Source organism: Haliotis rubra, unplaced genomic scaffold (genome assembly GCF_003918875.1).
Source record: "Haliotis rubra isolate DU_JTF1 unplaced genomic scaffold, ASM391887v1 Scf490, whole genome shotgun sequence".
NCBI classification, from domain to species: Eukaryota; Metazoa; Mollusca; class Gastropoda; order Lepetellida; family Haliotidae; genus Haliotis; species Haliotis rubra.
This window is the reverse complement of record NW_025767180.1, coordinates 606,862-625,824: the sequence shown is the minus strand read 5'-3', so window position 1 is coordinate 625,824 and position 18,963 is coordinate 606,862. Positions and strand designations below refer to the sequence as shown.

Here is an 18,963-nt window from a genome sequence, read left to right as displayed (position 1 = left end):
CAGACAAACCAGTGACTGATAGAATGAACACCTTTCCATGTCACCAACGTACTGTGACAAGCAATGAACACTTTAACGACCCGAATCATTCATTCGTCTTTTACGAAACACATATATGTTGTTAGAGACCAGGGGCTCCTTTCACGAAGCAACCTTTACTAAGGTTAACCTTAACTCCCATTCTTTAACAGTGCACTAAGGTTACCTTAGTGACTTACGATCACCTTAGTGCTTCATGAAAGAAGGCCCTGCTGGTCAGGAGCGGTGGGTTAGCCGAGTGGTTAAGGCGTTCCATCGTTACGCCTAAACACCGGGTTCAGGTTGTTACCTGTTTGGGAAGCCAAATTTAGTCTTATATTGTTGTATAATGTGTATAAAGTCATACATCATACCATAGAGCACGGGGCGAAGTTGTATAAGGCTTATTTTTACAGTCCAGAGTTGCGTCCCTTAGGAGTGCAAGATACTGTGATCTTGAGTTCGAATCCTAGATTTGCCATGATAATAATACTTGGTTGTTGGTGTTATATCCGCGCTTGATGATTTCCGCCAAAGAGTTAAACGTACACGATCTACAATCGAGTTTTCCGATATATATATATATATTTGTATTACTGTTCAAAGTGCTGTTAACACACTCATTCTACTGCAAAGACAATCTCCATTATGCCGCTTGTACTCTCTTTAAGATCAAGACAACGTACTTGTCATGCTGAACATACACTTCTCTCATCATTCAAAACCTCATCATTCAAAAACACATTTCAAATACGATATGACAACATTCCCTGACGCCTAAAGTTGCCATCGATGGGATAACAAATTTGAGCAATTTCATTTCAAGCTCTTCGACGGCATGCTAAATGGGCAAATTTTATCGCCGGTTCCGGGAAAACTGGAATTTTCAAGAGAATTACCGTGTACTGAAATCGTTGTAATTCATGATGCAAGACACAAGCGATTTAACTTTGTCTACTCGCGACGTCATAAATTGTCCCCTGAGAGCGTTAGATTATCCCTTGTCAACAAACGCTCTTTCATCTCCAAGCCACGCTATTATTCCACCGCTGAACCCTTCCCCCGTCTCTGCTGAAGGAGTCGGTATTAATTCACAAAACCCTCCACTGACTTGTTCCACCCATAAACTCAATCTTTAGTGAGGGGCCGTGTCTCCGCTCTGTGTGTCGTATTGATTTGTCTTGGAAAAGTTGCTAAAACGTGCACAACAACTTACAAGTTTATACAAACGCCGCTAGTACGGTGGCGCTTTTTTGGAGTTTTAGTCGTGAATCATTCAGTCATTGATTATCAGGTAATGAGTATCTATGAATAGATCCCACAGCTGGAGAGAACATGGCCCATGTGATGGTCTGTATGGTCGGATGAAGGTGTTAGAATGGGAGACTAACATACCTTGTATTACTTATATGACTAGTCTTATACTGCTGTATATCAAGGCAACTTGTTTAGTGTTGAACCTCGGTTATTCGAACATCATAATTTTTCAATTTGCATTTCATTTGCTGAAAAATAACTAGGGCTGCTTATGGATATAGGTCATTAAGATTGATAATCGTTCTCTAAAATTAGATCGATTATCTCTAAATATCGGAGAAGTAGCTTTGAGTAAATTTGCCAAAGAAAGTCCTAAATAACTTAATATATTTCATACCACTGGTGAGTGGTGAAATGTTTGTGCATGGATTACTATAAAAAGCGTCCTCAACATAATTTAGAAGAAGCCCATAAATAAAAAACTAAATTCGCATATTGAGAGAGAAAATTGAAACTTTAAAATTGATAATTGGGATTGGTTGGGGGAGGGTGGTTTGGATATTAATATGAAGCGCATCTGGCATGTAGGAGTACGATAGAGTGAGTGAGGGAGCAATATTCCAACAATATCGAGACTGAGAACACCAGAAATAGCTTCCACACTTGGTACCATGTAGGTTATAGAACCCAAGCTATGGCTAAACGTGCCAATGCTTGTACCACAAAGCTACGCCCTTACCCAATAGGGAGACAAACAGAGACTTGACCTTTACCGAATAAGGATACACAGCGTGAACAGACACGTTATATCAGGGTATCGAACTCAGACCTGACGAACTCTGTGCGTGACCGGCCACCGCGCTGACCACTATCGAAACTGGTATATCTGTCTGAAGTGAACGTGTCGAGCGCAGACATGTGTGACAAGTTAACAGACCAACCTGTAAACTATCTGGTATGATTTGGCTGTCCCTGAACCACATTATCTTCCCATCTGCCCAGACCTTCCTGCATTGCTAAAGCTCCGAATGAAGCAAGTCTAGATCTCAGGTTCTGAATCCCCAATCTCACTGGGGCACCTTTTCAATTTACCTCGACGGTAAGGTGGTTCCTCAACTGTCAGCCCCAGAACGATCCAGAGACTATCAGACTGCAGCCCTACCTGTTCCTGGAGAGCGTATTGAGCCTCGCTCATCCATCGTCTACATTAGCATCTATATTACTGTGATCAGTGACACTGTCTCTGGTTTAACGTGGAAATGCCAACCCTTTTTGTCTTTCCATTACACTCAGCCTCTGCATATTGCATGTCGTTCCACGGGCAAGTTTGGAACAGGCAGGTTGTTAACCCACGTGGTCTGAATGTAACATTACATGTACTCCGACTTTGGTCCCACAGTTTAGGTTTTTAAAACTTCAAGTTGTTCAGTAGTAAACCATTTCGAAAGATTAAATGTTATTTTGAGATGAATAAAGCTTTTTTACGTTTCCGTTGAGTGAGTTAGCGAAGGAGTGAACGAGTTGATGTTGTTTACACAGGAGAGTATATTACAGCTAGAGACATCACACAAAACATAAACTGTTGACGCTGAATACACACACACACACACACACACACACACACACACACACACACACACACTTTTATAGTAGGTATAATATGTAAAAGAACATCCGAACATCCACATAACGTTGTATAGCTAATGTCGTCTCGGCTGAACAAATATATGGATTTTATGACGCACATGATGAGCGGATTGTACAATTGTTATGCAAATCTAGTAGGTGTAATTGTTGCATTTTGTTTGTTTGTTTGTTGCTTACGGCGTCCTGCAAATACCCGAGCCTTGACCGTCCAGTCTAGTGATCAACACCGTGAACATCGATCTTCGCAACTGATATATGATGACGTGTGTCAACGAGCCTGACCACCCGATCCCGGTAGTCGCCTCTTACGACAAGCATGGGTTGCTGAAGACCAATTCTAACCCGGATCTTCACGGGTCTGGTACTGCAGAGGCTGTTGTTACTAATACGAGCCTCTCTCTCATCTCAACAATCATAAACCCGTGATGATGACACATGTCATCGTATCCCAACTGCGTAGGTTGATGTTCATGCTGTTGATCACAGGCTTGTCTGGTCCAGATCCGATTATTTACAGACAGCCGCCATATAGCTGGAATATTTCTGAGTGCGGCGTAACACTAAACTCACTCACTCACTCACTCTGCAGTACCTTACATCCATGCTGGTGTCATGGGAAAGCGTTTGAATACAGAGATCTGGAAAAAGAAAGGTTCCTGCATTTATTGTCTGAAGTAATATTCATTGTGTTATTGAGAAAATTCTTCTCTGTAATAATTCCGTCTATTTAGACGCACACAGTCGACACATTTCTGAGGCACGTCCAACTTATATTGCCGGTATTGCCCGACTGTTGAAGATCCCCATAGGTGGCGCTGTCGGAAATGTCGGAATCTGGGTTCTCACAAACGAACAATGGGAATACAAAATTGAACTCGACAGATTTCTTCTTGAGAAAAACATGTTGGAGACGAAATGGCGAGTTCCTATTTTATGAGCGTTGTCTAAAGGAAAATAGACGTTATCAGTTTCAATAGGAATTACAACAGGACAGGGGGTGGGGGGTTGATTCATATCCTGATGTTAGATAGTCTGTCTCACAGTCCCAGGACCATGTTATTTTCCCTTCCGCTCAGCCCTTCCGGTAATACTTTCCTCTGGTTCTAGTCTTGAATTTCCCATCTCCCTTGAGAATAATATGTTTCTCTCCTGTTTATATTACGTTTTCAGAGAATATGCATTTTCGAGTTCTTTACACAATGAGAGTACGTCTGGGAGTTTGACGTTGATGTCAGCTATAACTGTTTAATCACAACGTCACAGATGATGAGCTTGGTCCTTGGTTTTAATAGTGGTTGATAGTGTGATTATCCGTCGATGCTGATAGGATTTTCTTTCACAAGAACCCTACGCCTGGTCGCAGAGAGAGGTTTTGATGGGTTTCGCGTTCGGTCTCTTGAATTGACTCCTGAGAGTTGTTGGGTTTGGTCTATGCCACACTGAAGCACATGAAGCACCATGAAGTGAGTTTGTTCAAATTATGACCCTCTTCTACAAGCAGTAGATGGGTACCCGATAAATGAGATGGTAGTCCTTCTGAGCCTGTATCCTACAGGCAGATTGGAATGTATACTCGCCCTGAGAATACAAATCCTGTGCCCACTGATGCACTGACCACTTCCACTGATGCACTGACCACTTCCACTGATGCACTGACCACTTCCACTGATGCACTGACCGCTTACACTGATGCACTGACCGCTTCCACTGATGCACTGACCGCTTCCACTGATGCACTTGATGCACTGACCGCTTCCACTGATGCACTGACCGCTTCCACTGATGCACTGACCACTTCCACTGATGCACTGACCGCTTCCACTGATGCACTGACCACTTCCACTGATGCACTGACCGCTTCCACTGATGCACTGACCGCTTCCACTGATGCACTGACCACTTCCACTGATGCACTGACCACTTCCACTGATGCACTGACCACTTCCACTGATGCACTGCACTGACCGCTTCCACTGATGCACTGACCGCTTCCACTGATGCACTGACCACTTCCACTGATGCACTGACCACTTCCACTGATGCACTGACCACTTCCACTGATGCACTGACCACTTCCACTGATGCACTGACCGCTTCCACTGATGCACTGACCACTTCCACTGATGCACTGACCACTTCCACTGATGCACTGACCGCTTCCACTAATGCACTGACCGCTTCCACTGATGCACTTACCGCTTCCAACACGCTTTAGGTTATAGACTATTTGCGGGGCGGTGGGGTAGCCTAATGGTTAAAGCGTTGGCTCGTCACGCCGAAGATCCGGGTTCGAATCCCCACATGGGTGCAATGTGTGAAGCCCATTTCTGGTGTGCTAAAAGCGGCGTAAAACCAAACTCAGTCAGTCAGTCAGTATAGACTATTTGCATTATAAATATACATTCTTTTAACGAAAGTAAATTCTTTGGCAGAGCATTTCAGCAAAGAGCATTTAATGTCTTGAAACTGATCAGCGACTTTCTGTCTCTCACGAACGGTCACAGTCTCAAGGTAACGAATGATGTAATGATTAATCTTACAATGAATGACCTCTAAATCATGTTCGGCTCATAACATGATTCAAACTCGTTAATATCTCATGTTTTTCGAGTTGATGGAACCAATAAAATAATCCACTGCCGCGACTGCAAATAGTTTAGCTGACGAAACTGTATGTTTACAGTTAAATTAGAACCGTATTGATGTCATTCGTTGCTAAGCAATTTTATTTTCCAGTTGAACATCTATTCCCATTTAATCGCTTCATTAGATTTTACCTGCTAAACGAAGTATGGAATAAAACCGTGTGTAATGATACAAAGTGGCAAGTAATCAATGCCTGACTGTCGGATATCTTCGTAAACAAGCCGTGGTTTACTCACAACATCTGACGGCGCTGTCAGGAGCTTATGACGTCTGATAGCGCTGTGCAGTGGCCATCATGAAACACGTTTATTATGTGATGCATTAAGAGTTATGTTTTCTCTGACAGACAGAGGTTTTGACGGAACAGTTTTATCTCGCATTGCGGCTGCACTAACTTAAGATGTTCCGGGAACATAAATATGGCTTCTTTTGATGTTTAATTTATCAGTTGATGGATCGTTGCTCTTTACGGATGGCACTGTCTTGCAGGTGTTATTATTTTAGTTCATAACGAGCGGTGCAGTTGGTATCTGAGTCATAGTAATTGTTGTATTTAATTTTTCTAATGCAAGAGGCTGGATTTTGGTGATTTGTTTTCAAATATGATCTTACATTATGTTTTAGTCAATTAACGTCATAGCATGCCAAGTTCCAAGGCTATACGGGTCGGTGGGGTAGCCTTGTGGTTAAAGTGTTCGCTCGTCACGCCGAAGACCCAGGTTCGATTCCCCACATGGATACAATATGTGAAGCCTTTGCCGGTGTCCCTCGCCGTGCTATTACTGGAATATTGCTAAAAGCGGCGTAATACTAAAGTCACTTACACCAAGACTGTACTGAATGCTGAGCCCATGGATGTATTGAAATTCTATCCTTTAAAGAGGCAAATCTAGATAACGGACACCAGTCTGTTAGAGGGGCAATGTGTTCTTTTTTATAGTTTTTTTAGAATGTACCATTTAAACTATTAATTATTACCTCAGAAACTTGTGCAAGTCTGACCATGTATTTCAGCCTGCCGCCAGGACTTAGCTCAAAGGTTGTACTGAATGCTGAGCCCATGAATCTGAATCCTATAAAGAGGCAAGTCTAGATAAGTGGACCGTACAGCCTCTAAGGAGACCAGTCTGTTAGGAGGATATTTATATCTTTTATAAATTATCATTTCAACTATTAATAATTACCTTAGAGACTTGTGCAAGTCTACCAGACCCTAAAGAATAATTATATTGAACAAGGAGTCCAACTTTTGTGAAGAATGAGCGGGCAAGTGTATATTGCCTCAGCTGTAAGCTGAAATCAGGAAATGTTCTTCGCTTTTCTTGTATGTTATTCCTTTGTCTCCTTTGTAGATACGACCCGTGAAGGTCCTGGTTAGATCCGGGTTAGATTGATCTTCAGTAACCCATGCTTGTCGTAAGAGGCGACTAACGGGATGGTCAGGCTCGCTGACTTGGTTGACACATGTCATCGGTTCCCAATTGCGCAGGTCGATGCTCATGCAGTTGATCACTGGATTGTCTGGGTCCAGACTCGATTATTTACAGACCGCCGCCATATAGCTGGAATACTGTTCGGCGTGAAACTAAACTAACTCAATCACTTTGTAGATACTGTAAACAGTTACTACGTTTATAACGAACGTGCTTATAACGGATGTAACGAACTGATTTTTTTGGCAACGGCCACCTACTTCATAGATTAGTCGAAATGCTTATAACGAACTCTCGTTGTAACGAATTGTGGTTATAACGAACTAAATTAAGTGGTCCATTTGAGTTCGTTATAACCGTAGTTTTATATATATTTTTTCAATATTTTGTGTATCTTTCGGAATATTATCATCCTTAGTTATTTTCATAGGAAGTAAACAATCAGTCTTCGCTGGAATTACATGTAGAAGACGGATAAACGTCTAAGACAGAGTGAGTGAAGGAAATTCAGTAAGGCCAAATTCTCTATGGTCTGGGAGAGAGACTAGCATTACCACTTGGCGTGCTATTCGGTGCATCACTACCTGCGCTTATCAACAGGGGAACCAGTTCACCTTGGCAGCGCCCTAGTTCCAGGCAGCTAACGGTGGTGGTTTGACAACAGAGTGACAGCTGCCTTATGGGTAATCAAAATAACAGAGATTTCAGTCATTATGATTGATGGCAATTAGTGAGCCAAAAGGCACAAGCACACTGCTCGGAACATATGGGTCTGGTTGTGTAGATCATCGTTGGGGTTTGACCATCGGGAGTCGGCTTAATGGCTGCCTTCTCTTGACTGACTGAATTATCTTATCACCCCATACACACAGACCTTTCAAGGGGAACTGTCTCTCCTCTCAACAATCAACAATAGGTATGTGTCATATTTCAGTGAAAAACACAAGTGATGCAAAATCAACCATCAAAACCACTTCCTCACCGGGGCGGTGGGGTAGCCCAGTGGTTAAAGCGTTCGCTCGTCATGCCGCAGACCCGAGTTTAATTCCCCACATGGGTACAATGTGTGAAGGCCATTTTTGGTGTCACTCGCCGTGATATTGCTGGAATATTGCTAAAAGAGGCGTAAAACTAAATTCACTCACTCACTCACTCAAACCACCCAAAACCACTTCCTCATCGGAGTGGTGGTGTAGCCCAGTGGTTAAAGCGTTCGCCCGTCACGCCAAAGACCCGGGTTTAATTCCCAACATGGGTGCAATGTGTGAAGTCCATTTCTGGTGTCCCCGCCGTGATATTGCTGGAATATTGCTAAAAGCGGCGTAAAACTAAACCTCACTCACTCCTATATGATGGGGATTCAGAGGTTGAACAGCTCCATGCAAACCAGGACAAACCGAACACAAACCAAACGCTCCCAGCATTATGCATAGGTCAAGGTCAGACGTACGGTTGACCCACTGAGATACTGCCAAACACATACCGGGCAGGCCGACGAGTCTGTATCAATGACTAAACATCTGGCCAGGATCAAACAAGTATTAGGAGAAGAGGGCAAGACGAACTGTTTTCAGATGGTACAAGGGTTATCGGAATACCTTTCTGGAATACCTGGGGATGCTGGCATCAAACTGTCTCAATTGATTATGCACACGTGAATGGCGTCTAAATTGGTTTGGGAGATCGGGTGGTTGGTTGATTGCCTGTCACTCACCGACGGTAGACATGTGCTCGTAATATCAATCACTGGATTGTTTTCCAGATGATGGACATGCAGCCGTCATGTAGCGACGGGGTTACAGATCAAATAGTGAGTGAGTTTAGTTTTACGCCGCTTTTAGCAATATTCCAGCAATATCACGGCGAGGGACACCGGCAATGGGCTTCACATATTGTACCCATGTGGGGAATCGAACTTTGGGTCCTCGGCGTGACGAGCGAACGCTTTAACCACTAGGCTACCTCACCGCCCCTGAAGATCAAAGAAACATACAGATCAGATTAACTGACATCTAGGCGTCAAATGGAGGATAGGGATAATGTTTGGCTTCGTATCTTATTATTTCATTCTTATCCGAAGATTTTACTAAGAGTTCAGTTTACAGGTGCATCACTAAAGTCCGTCGGAAAATTTCGAGTTCAATCACCAGATTCATGCACGTTTATCATAAACTTGAACTAACGATTTTCGCCCATTATATCAGAACCTACCAGAAGTATCTCATCCACTCTATATCATTAACATAAATAAGATATTTAGCTGTCCTGCGTAGTCAGATTGAAATACACGCTATAAACATCCACATGCCCGCTCCTGAATATTTAACTTGGACGAGAACTAAAGTCATTTGTTTTTTGTGGAGCATTTACGTCAGGGTCGCTGGGTGTAAAGTGCACAGATTTATCAAACTCCCAGGCATCTGCGAGATGCTTCTCCACTGACTCACTCACTGAGCAAAATAACAACATAGCCAGCTTGGTTTTCATTGAGATTAAGTTTATAAGGAGTTGATTACAGTGCTGATCATTATCATTGTTATTATTGTTGTTGAATTATGGGTTCATTGGTACGGAACACAGATAACCTTGGACCTTATGAAAAAGACTTCATTTTGACCACTCTGTTAGTTCAATAAAATGGTCACCAAACTGAAACAATAATGATCAGTGGATCATTTTGTTTTCTCCCTTGGGGTAACACAGTCCATGCCGCCAAGACGGTACAATAGTCACATTACTACCTACCTGGTACCCATTCACTGCTGGGTGAACAGAGGCATATGTACACATGTATACACTTCCTTTCCCGATCACCTATAACAGTGTCAGCGTATGATTAGCAGTCCTCTCCGGCTCAGCAAATGGCATGCTTCCTGTAATTTGTTTGTTTGTTGTTTAATGCCACGCCCAGCAATATTCCAGCTATATGGCGGCGGTCTGTAAATAATCGAGGAGACAATCTAGTGATCAACAGCATGAGCATCGGTCTACGCAATTGGGATACGATGACATATGTCAGCGAGTCTGACCACCCGATCCTGTTAGTCGCCTCTTACGACAAGCGTTGGTTGCTGAAGACCAATTGTAACCCGGATGTACACGGGTCTGCTTCCTGTAGCGATATTCCTTGTTCCTTGTATATACATATATATCTTCATATCTTCAATATGATTAGCGCTGTAAGGACGTTTGATTATTCAAGAAGTCTGGAAACTTCCCCCCTGCTGAGCGTTACAGTCAAACTAAGTTGCAACTAAATAAGAACACCTGGTGTTACAGTCAACTAAGTTGCAACTAAATAAGAACACCTGGTGTTACAGTCAAACTAAGTTGCAACTAAATAAGAACACCTGGTGTTACAGTCAAACTAAGTTGCAACTAAATAAGAACACCTGGTGTTACAGTCAAACTAAGTTGAACTAAATAAGAACACCTGGTGTTACAGTCAAACTAAGTTGCAACTAAATAAGAACACCTGGTGTTACAGTCAAACTAAGTTGCACTAAATAAGAACACCTGGTGTTACAGTCAAAACTAAGTTGCAACTAATAAGAACACCTGGTGTTACAGTCAAATCTAAGTTGCAACTAATAAGAAACACCTGGTGTAACAGTCAAAAGCTAAGTTGCAACTAATAAGAACACCTGGTGTTACAGTCAAAGCTATGAGCTAAATAAGAACACCTGGTGTTACAATCAACCTAAGTTGCAACTAAATAAGAACACCTGGTGTTACAGTCAAACTAAGTTGCAACTAAATAAGAACACCTGGTGTTACAGTCAAACTAAGTTGCAACTAAATAAGAACACCTGGTGTTACAGTCAAACTAAGTTGCAACTAAATAAGAACACCTGGTGTTACAGTCAAACTAAGTGCAACTAAATAAGAACACCTGGTGTTACAGTCAAACTAAGTTGAAACTAAATAAGAACACCTGGTGTTACAGTCAAACTAAGTTGCTACTAAATAAGAACACCTGGTGTCATCACTGCTTTCGGTGATCCATTCACATGTTTTTGCCAACGCTTCACTAAGTGTATCTACTGCGCACTGTGGAATTGGTTTCGACGGATAACTGCAACTAGTTATGCTCTGGTTTTAACGTTTTATATTCTATTACACACGCCATGTAACGTGACTCACGCCATACGCTGGGATAATCGCAAATAGAAGTTGGAAGTTGTTTGACCACGAACTGTTTTCAACTCCAACTGCGCAAACTAATGGCCATGTCGATCCCCTTCATTAACCAGTGTCATTAGGAACAAGTAATGTTTTCTCGGTTTAAATTCCACCAATGCAAAATATTGACCGAATCAACGTGGTTTTATTTAGGTTAATGCAAAAAACGTTTCATCGTATTGAGACTAACCTTCACAGCGTGCTCCCAGATGATGGTACTTGGATGAAAACTACCTGAGACTCGGGAGTTAGGACATCTTTATAACATGTGGTGATGATTGGGTTCTTCGTACTGAGCATCCAGCTAGGTGTTTATTTCTTATTTAATGCAAGTAGTCGTGAGGTAAGTACTATGGCCTGTTCTCATCACGCTGCAGCTAATGACGTGTCACGCTTTGGGGGAACTTCCTTGCATCAAGTTTATATTAGCGTTGCCTGAACTGCGATGTTCATTAAATGTCAAGTAATAGGGATTATTGCTGCCACAAAGTACAGCGTACATCACCGTTTGTACTACAATAAAGGTAACGTGAAACAACGTCATAACGTTCTGAGTATGTAACGTTAATTGTTAGTCGTGATCAGTTCGTTTTATAAAAAGAATTAGTGACCTGAATCAACCTCATTTGCAGCTTGAGAACCAATATTTATCAATGATAATGTGCGATAGTACCCGAAATAGAATGCATAACATGCAACCCCAGATGTTGCACAAAGCACCTTCTAGGAGAATCACACCAGTCACGAATATTGCTAAAACACACAGTGAGCAGAGGTTAACCAGGTTTTCATTGCTGGAAGCTGCCATTGTACTTTTTCTTTCAAAAATGACAAGAAATTCACAATAACATCGAACACAAATGCAAATCTTCATCGGAATTCATGTTATTGAATCTTTATTATTTTCAACTGTCAAATATGAGTAATATACTATGCGTAACAGTTCATGCGGTGCGATTTTTGTTTGTTTTCTATATTTGTTTTTCATTGAAATGCTTGTATTACTGCCTGTAGTATTAATGTCGTAGTACATACGTGTAACAAATGATTTACTTTAACGATGACGTCGCTATTAAATGGAGTATTTGGCCCGATCCGCAAAGCGTTCGTAACGTTACGACCTATCGTTACTCTATACTACATCACTGACTTACGAATGTCGTAAAGCTACGAAGGCTATGTGGATAGGGTCCCAGCGTCCAATGAGTTCAGCAAAGATGGGCAACTGTTGTCGAAAAGGTATAACGTAAGTCACTACCAACATTGGTCAGCCATGGCCAAGAGAAGCTCGGTCAGTACGGCTTCGCGTGGGTCGTGTAGGGTTTTACAATCGTACGCAATCAGTGATTTCCTGTTACTGTAAAACTGGGACGTACTTCAGCGATACTCGTAATTATTTCGGAAACTGTAAAATCTCGTTTAAAAGACAAGAACGTTGTTTGCGTGCAGCGGTCTCGGGTTGCATTAACATAAGACCTCAAAATAGGAATCGGCTTGAAGAAACATGGCGAAGAGGTACTTTCGTTGTAAATGCATTAAGCCTGGGTACTTGTTTCCCAAACTCTAAACAAAGTTTCAAATATGTGGGTATATTAATGGCACTGGATCCAACAGGTTCTGTTCCATCCACGGCAAGAATGACACGTTGCTAAATAAACACAAGGTCGTCATGGTAACGGTTGCAGACACGCCTTCATATTTGGTCGAACTGGGCAAGACCCAATGCCAGCTTGTCCTTCGTGAGTATACGGTCTATAGCCACTTGACGCTTTAATCGGAGCACACCAAGACTCATCCCCTATGTTTAGGGGTTTGCTTACCTGTATACAATAAATGGGATTGTTATAGATGCTGACAAATATATAGACCCCTTGTTTAGAGGCAAAGCCTCTCTTTTGTAAGTTGTCTCAGCGGCTCCCGAGTTTTTGTTTGCTTGTTTGTATGTTGTTAAACGTCGCACTCAGCAATATTCCAACTAAACGGATGCAGTCTGTAGATAATCGAGTTTGGACCAGACAATCAAGTGATCAACATCATGAACATCGACCATGTGTCAACCAAGTCATCGAGCCTGACCACCCGATTCCGTTAGTCGCCTCTTTACACGACTGGAACACGATGACATGTGTCAACCAAGTCAGACAGCCCGACGAGTCGATCCCGTTAGTCGCCTCATACGTCAAGCATGGGTTGCAGAAGATCAATTCAAATCCGGATCTTCACGGGTGCGCCAGAGTTGAAATAACCATGCGCTGGCAATGACTTAATCAACCCATTACGCGTGTTTTGTTCAAGGGAAGAGGTCGCAGGAACTCCGTCGATAAACGCTTATCGTAATTATGTACAAAAAGGGACAAACATACCCAACCAGTGTATGAAATAAGGCCCGTCCGACTGCCCGAGACGGGCTAGATTTCTCACGGACGGTCAAAATTTACAGCTAGTCAGCCCGATGGTCTGATAAATTTTTTTAGATAACATGTTCCATACATCTGAGTAAATTCACGATATCTTAAAATCTATATTTCAATTTGAGCGTTACATTTAGACTTGACAATTACTGTCGGATTTCTCTGAAAATGACAGTTGTAAATAGACTGTTAGACACTCTATGCATGTCTCAGGTTCATTAAATTATTCAATTGAACTCAAAGTTGAGACATTTTCTTTGGATTGTCTGGTCTAGTTAAATCCAATTTGGGCTGGTAACATTTTGAAGTGACCAGCCTTGATGTCTGGCTGGGGTTTTGGCTTATTTCATACACTGACTCAATTATGATGACCTACTGGTGCAAGTACTGGTGCCCTTTCTGGGATTAAATCTGTCACTGATACATTGAAACATAATAGTATCATTATGATAAGGAGTGCGGAAGAGAGACACCTTTTGCCTCGTCTTTCAGAACAATGATAAGGTTATATGAAGATAATAAATTATTTTACCTTTTCTCCATGAGTGGGTACTAACATGATATATTACATTATGTAGTGAGGCTGGGGATCGCTTATCATTTTAAGACACTCAACAGGTCCAGTGATTTCATTACGAGGATCTATGAATGCTGATCCATCATCGCGCGTTGGGGTAGCCTAGTTGTTAAAGCGTTGGCTCGTCACGCCGAAGACCCGGGTTCGAATCCCCACATGGGTACAATGTGTGAAGCCCATTTCTGGTGTCCCCCGCCGTGATGTTGCTGGAATATTGCTAAAAGCGGCGTAAAACCAAACTCAGTCAGTCAGTGATCCATCATCAGTTGTTGAGCGTTCCTTCAAAATCGTGCCCACTTTGGGATTCATGATGTCAACCTACGATTCCTACGATTGAGGCAACATAATGGATCGGGCGGTTGTGTATGGTATTCCGTAGGCGCGGGTCGTTTTTCATTCTGAGAATCCCGATAATTCTCCGACCGCCGTTTTACAGCTGGAATATTTTTTTCTGTGGTGTTACAAACACACACAAAAACAAAAGCTTAAACGATGTCAGGTGTTTGATATTCGATATCGACGATCTATATTTGTATCGCTATCCCTCGTCTGAACTCGGTTGGTGGGGGTAGCCGAGTGGTTATGGTTTTCGCTCGTCACGTCAAAGACCCGGGTTCGATTCCCCACACGTGTACCATGTGTGAAGCATATTTATTGTGACCCCCCGCAGTGATCTTGCAGGATTATATTTGCTAAAAGCGGCGTAAAACCATACTCACATACTTCAATTGAAGGAATATAACGGTAACATGTACAGACTAGAAGGGAATACCTGATGGTTGCTTTCGCAACCGGCCAATAAATGGCCTATATAATGCAAACTTGTAATAATGATTTATAGGGTCATGTGTATTTGTAAGTTTGTTGGCTTACACTGCAAAAAAGTAGTCCACGTCTCAGATACCAACAGAGCCTATTAGAGTGAGTGAGTGAGTTTAGTTTTACGCCGCACTCAGCAATATGGCGGCGGTCTGTAAATAATCGAGTCTGGACCAGACAATCCAGTGATCAACATGATGAGCATCGATCTACGCAATTGGGAACCGATGACATGTGTCAACCAAGCCAGCGAGCCTGGCCACCCGATCCCGTTAGTCGCCTCTTACGACAAGCATGGGTTACTGAAGATCAATATTCTAACCCGGACCTTCACGGGTAGAGCCTATTAGACACTGTAACAGATTTGTTATGTATAATTATAGTAACAGCAATTCTTATATATGAATTGGTATTATACAGTTTATATGGTATATCATTACGTATATTTTTGTTTCCTCAAGGTGTTTCTCACAGGAAGATTCACACAGACCATGTTTATAAACACATCTGTACTGACAGGCAATATTAAGGGGAAGTTTATACACGGTCGCGCGCACGCAGACACGCTTACAAACGCACATGCATTGATGCACTCATGCACTATCTTCAGTGCCCAGACGCTTATACGGAGTTGATGAAGGTGTTGATGTGAAGACTTCAGTGCAGATTACGTCATATTCCAGAAATACGTTCTTATCAACACGGGATTAAAATACATGTTTCTGCATGTAATATGATACTCCTGATCTCGCGAGAGTGGGTGAGAATACGACGATGTTTATGGACCAGTTTATGAAAGCCTTGATGATGAGAGAAAAAGTGTTGTTGGTAAACAAACATAAAAACACGACCTGATAGCGGAAATAATCACAACCAGAAGCCAGCTTTCGGTGGGCAAATGCGTAAACAATTGCTAACACGTTGTTTACCAGTACGTTTGGCTGATTTCCACGAGCTTAGAGTGTTTGTGTTCAGTATAATGCCTGGCCGGCCTCAAGTAATGTAATGGACTAACCCACATCATTCGTAACAATTCGTGTCTTCCCGGAACAAGCCGAATGACGCATTCGTAAACCACTCGGCCCTTTCCGTAACATCTAAGAATAACCAATAAGTTGGTTACGAATGCGAATGACGGTGACGAAAATGGGCCACAGATTGGTAATGCCAAGTTTCTCTGGCTCTCATACACACATCCGAAGATGCGTGGGGGTACCTGTTGTGCAACTGGTGTAATTAGGTCACAGTGACCTTGTAGTGGGTGGGTATTTTTGTAAATTTGGCGCATAATAATGAGGACAGCATGTTGAAGGTATTTGAATCGGGCATTTCATCCGTTTTAAAGGGGCGCTTATGTTGAGCACTAACCTAGCGTTTCCAAGCCTGGGTACAGTCCAGGTACTCTTGTACCTGCCACAGTATACCAAGCAGGGAATGTTGCTCGTGTTATCAACCACTGGTTTAACTCAGTTATGCTCAGAAAGCTGTGTTAATGATCCAGTATATCTGTCTCCGGCGTAAAACACACCAACGCAGTCACATGATCGACCGGGCTGCATGTGTGCCAATTTATCCCGAAGCCAAGACTCTTGCTTCATGCTATCGTCTTTTACTCTTTTCATGACTTGAATTTTGTCATCATCTTCTTTAGCATTATAGCTTGGTGGTTAAAGGCTCAGATTTCAGGTAGTGATATTTCATGATGATTATACTTTAAAATTTGTTTTATCACTATTATCCTTGACGTTCGCTTATCGTGTAAGATATCTGTACGCAGAGCATCAACGATATGACAAGTTTATGGGGCAATTTTCGAAAACTGGTATGGCTCATGGTGTATTTTACGAACGCTTCTCAAAGGATGTGATCCTAAAAATATCTGTAGTTGGTTTGCACCAACCATATTGTCTCTGCTTGGACCAAAGCTTTTCAGTGTGCAAATTGTAAATGTTTATATAACTGGCCATGACAGCGTGCTGATGTTGACCGGTTGGCTATCCATAACGCCATTAGGCTGCAATTGTTGTCCTGAATGTCGAGATTGGGAAATGTTCACTTCACTTTGACCACGTATTTCATTTTGAGTGTAATTATGTTAGATAAGGTTTAAACAGCTTTAGCATAAATATATTTTATGCATATGTATACAAGATAACAATTTTCTTTCATCTGTTTATGTCTTTTTATGTTTATCTGTTGATAATTTAAAACTAATTCCAATCCTCTATGTCTTTAAGGGCGGTGGGGTAACCTGGTGGTTAAAGCGTCCGCTCGTCACGCGTAGGACCCGGGTTCGAGTCCCCATATGTGTACAATGTGTGAAGCCCATTTCTGGTGTCCCCCGCCGTGATATTGCTGGAATGCCGCTAAATGCGTCGTAAAACCATACTCACTCACTTTAGTGACATGCAGGTGTTGTAGTACCGTGAAGACAGGGCTGAGCCGGGGAGGCGTTCTATTCACTTTTCTCCCGGTTTCTTGCTTTGTTCCCTGTATGTTTCATCCCGATTTGTGGTCACATACTTAATATAGCTGCCAGCACCTGACACGCCGGGTAAATTACGTTGCATAGCGTTTAATCCGATATCAACAAATCAGTGTAAGCCTTGTTGCATAAGTACATCTCTATGATTAGATTCAAAAGCAGGCTATCGTTCAAATAAACACGAGAATCACTGTCTGTATATATTCTGCTGAAGGTCACGCTGACCTTGGTTTGTCCTAAATGTTTTGTGATAAATAATTTCTTTTGCCAGTTTTCCCCGCCGCTGTTGAAATTTATACCTCGATGTGATAAAAGAATACTCTTTAACTGGCACATTCATGGAAAATTCATCTTGAGCTTTCTTCCTCTATATTAATACTCCATCTATAATTAAATATGGTATGATATTATATGATATAAAGACCTAAGATCTAAATTTTAATATTTCATAAAATAAGTAACACAATAGTGAACAGGTAGGGTTTTTATTTGTATATTATATATAGCTGAGATTGGAGCTGAGCTTAGGTTTTATGCTTGCTGAAGTTGGAGATGAAAACACGTGAAAAATACGGTTGGCTTCAATGTAAGGAGGAACTGACAGACTATTGGCAGCTGCCAACGGAATACATATTACACTTATCTTTGTGACCCTGGAGCCAAGTGGGTAATTTACAGAATATCATCAGTTATTATCAATAATAAATGAATAATGCGGGGAAATCGAAACTGGGTAAAAACGTTGTGTTCGGGATTGTTCCCTTCTCATGCTACCCTACTGAGTTATGTTGCCGCATTTCAACACGGACCCCGCCTTTAGACACAGTGCAATGACTCCGAGACGACCAGCCCTTGAGTTATCAACATAACGGCAAATACGATGCAAGGTAACAGCAAGTACCGTCTGTTAACGCCTTACCGGGGCTCGTACCACAGAACTTAGGCTGTCCGGTCAGGCGCTCTATACACTAGACGCGGCGAGGGTTACTCATTGAATTACGTCCCATTTAAAAACGTTCAATCACGAATGACAGTCACTTTTGAATTCCCCAAGTCGAATAAGTTTCTTCTATTACAAATATGATTTGTAAGGAAGATTATTATTACTCGTTACATACCTTGATTTACCTGTTGCGGTCTGCGAGAACCCTATACATTGTCTGGCCATTCTGCCCTAATGGAACGTGAACTGGGAGCATACAGATTGTTCTGTATTTTATTGTAACATTTAATCGAACTGAGGGGACGGTTGGTTAGCCTATTGGTTAAAGCGTTCGCTCGTCACGCCAAAGATCCGGGTTCGATTCCCCACATGGGTACAATGTGTGAAGCCCATTTCTGGTGTCCTCCGCCGTGATATTGCTGGAATATTGCTAAAAGCGGCGTAAAACAACACTCATTCTCTAATCGAACGGAGTACAAATATCTGTATATACCTCAGCCAAACTTTATCAGTTAAATCACTAAATAAACTACACAGGTTTAAAT

The 18,963-nt window shown here is 42.0% G+C and overlaps 1 protein-coding gene and 1 long non-coding RNA gene across 3 annotated transcripts in view; one reads left to right on the top strand and one right to left on the bottom strand.

The window, feature by feature from the left end:
• The window catches only part of LOC124291398 (myopalladin-like), a 97,319-nt gene that overhangs the window by 24,546 nt on the left and 53,810 nt on the right, over nucleotides 1–18,963 (top strand). The window lies entirely within an intron of this gene.
• LOC124291400 lies at nucleotides 613–13,681 on the bottom strand. Its single transcript, XR_006902206.1, has 3 exons — nucleotides 13,539–13,681; nucleotides 11,194–11,196; nucleotides 613–626 (listed from the first exon to the last, which is right to left on the bottom strand). It is a non-coding gene; the product is annotated as an uncharacterized LOC124291400 (long non-coding RNA).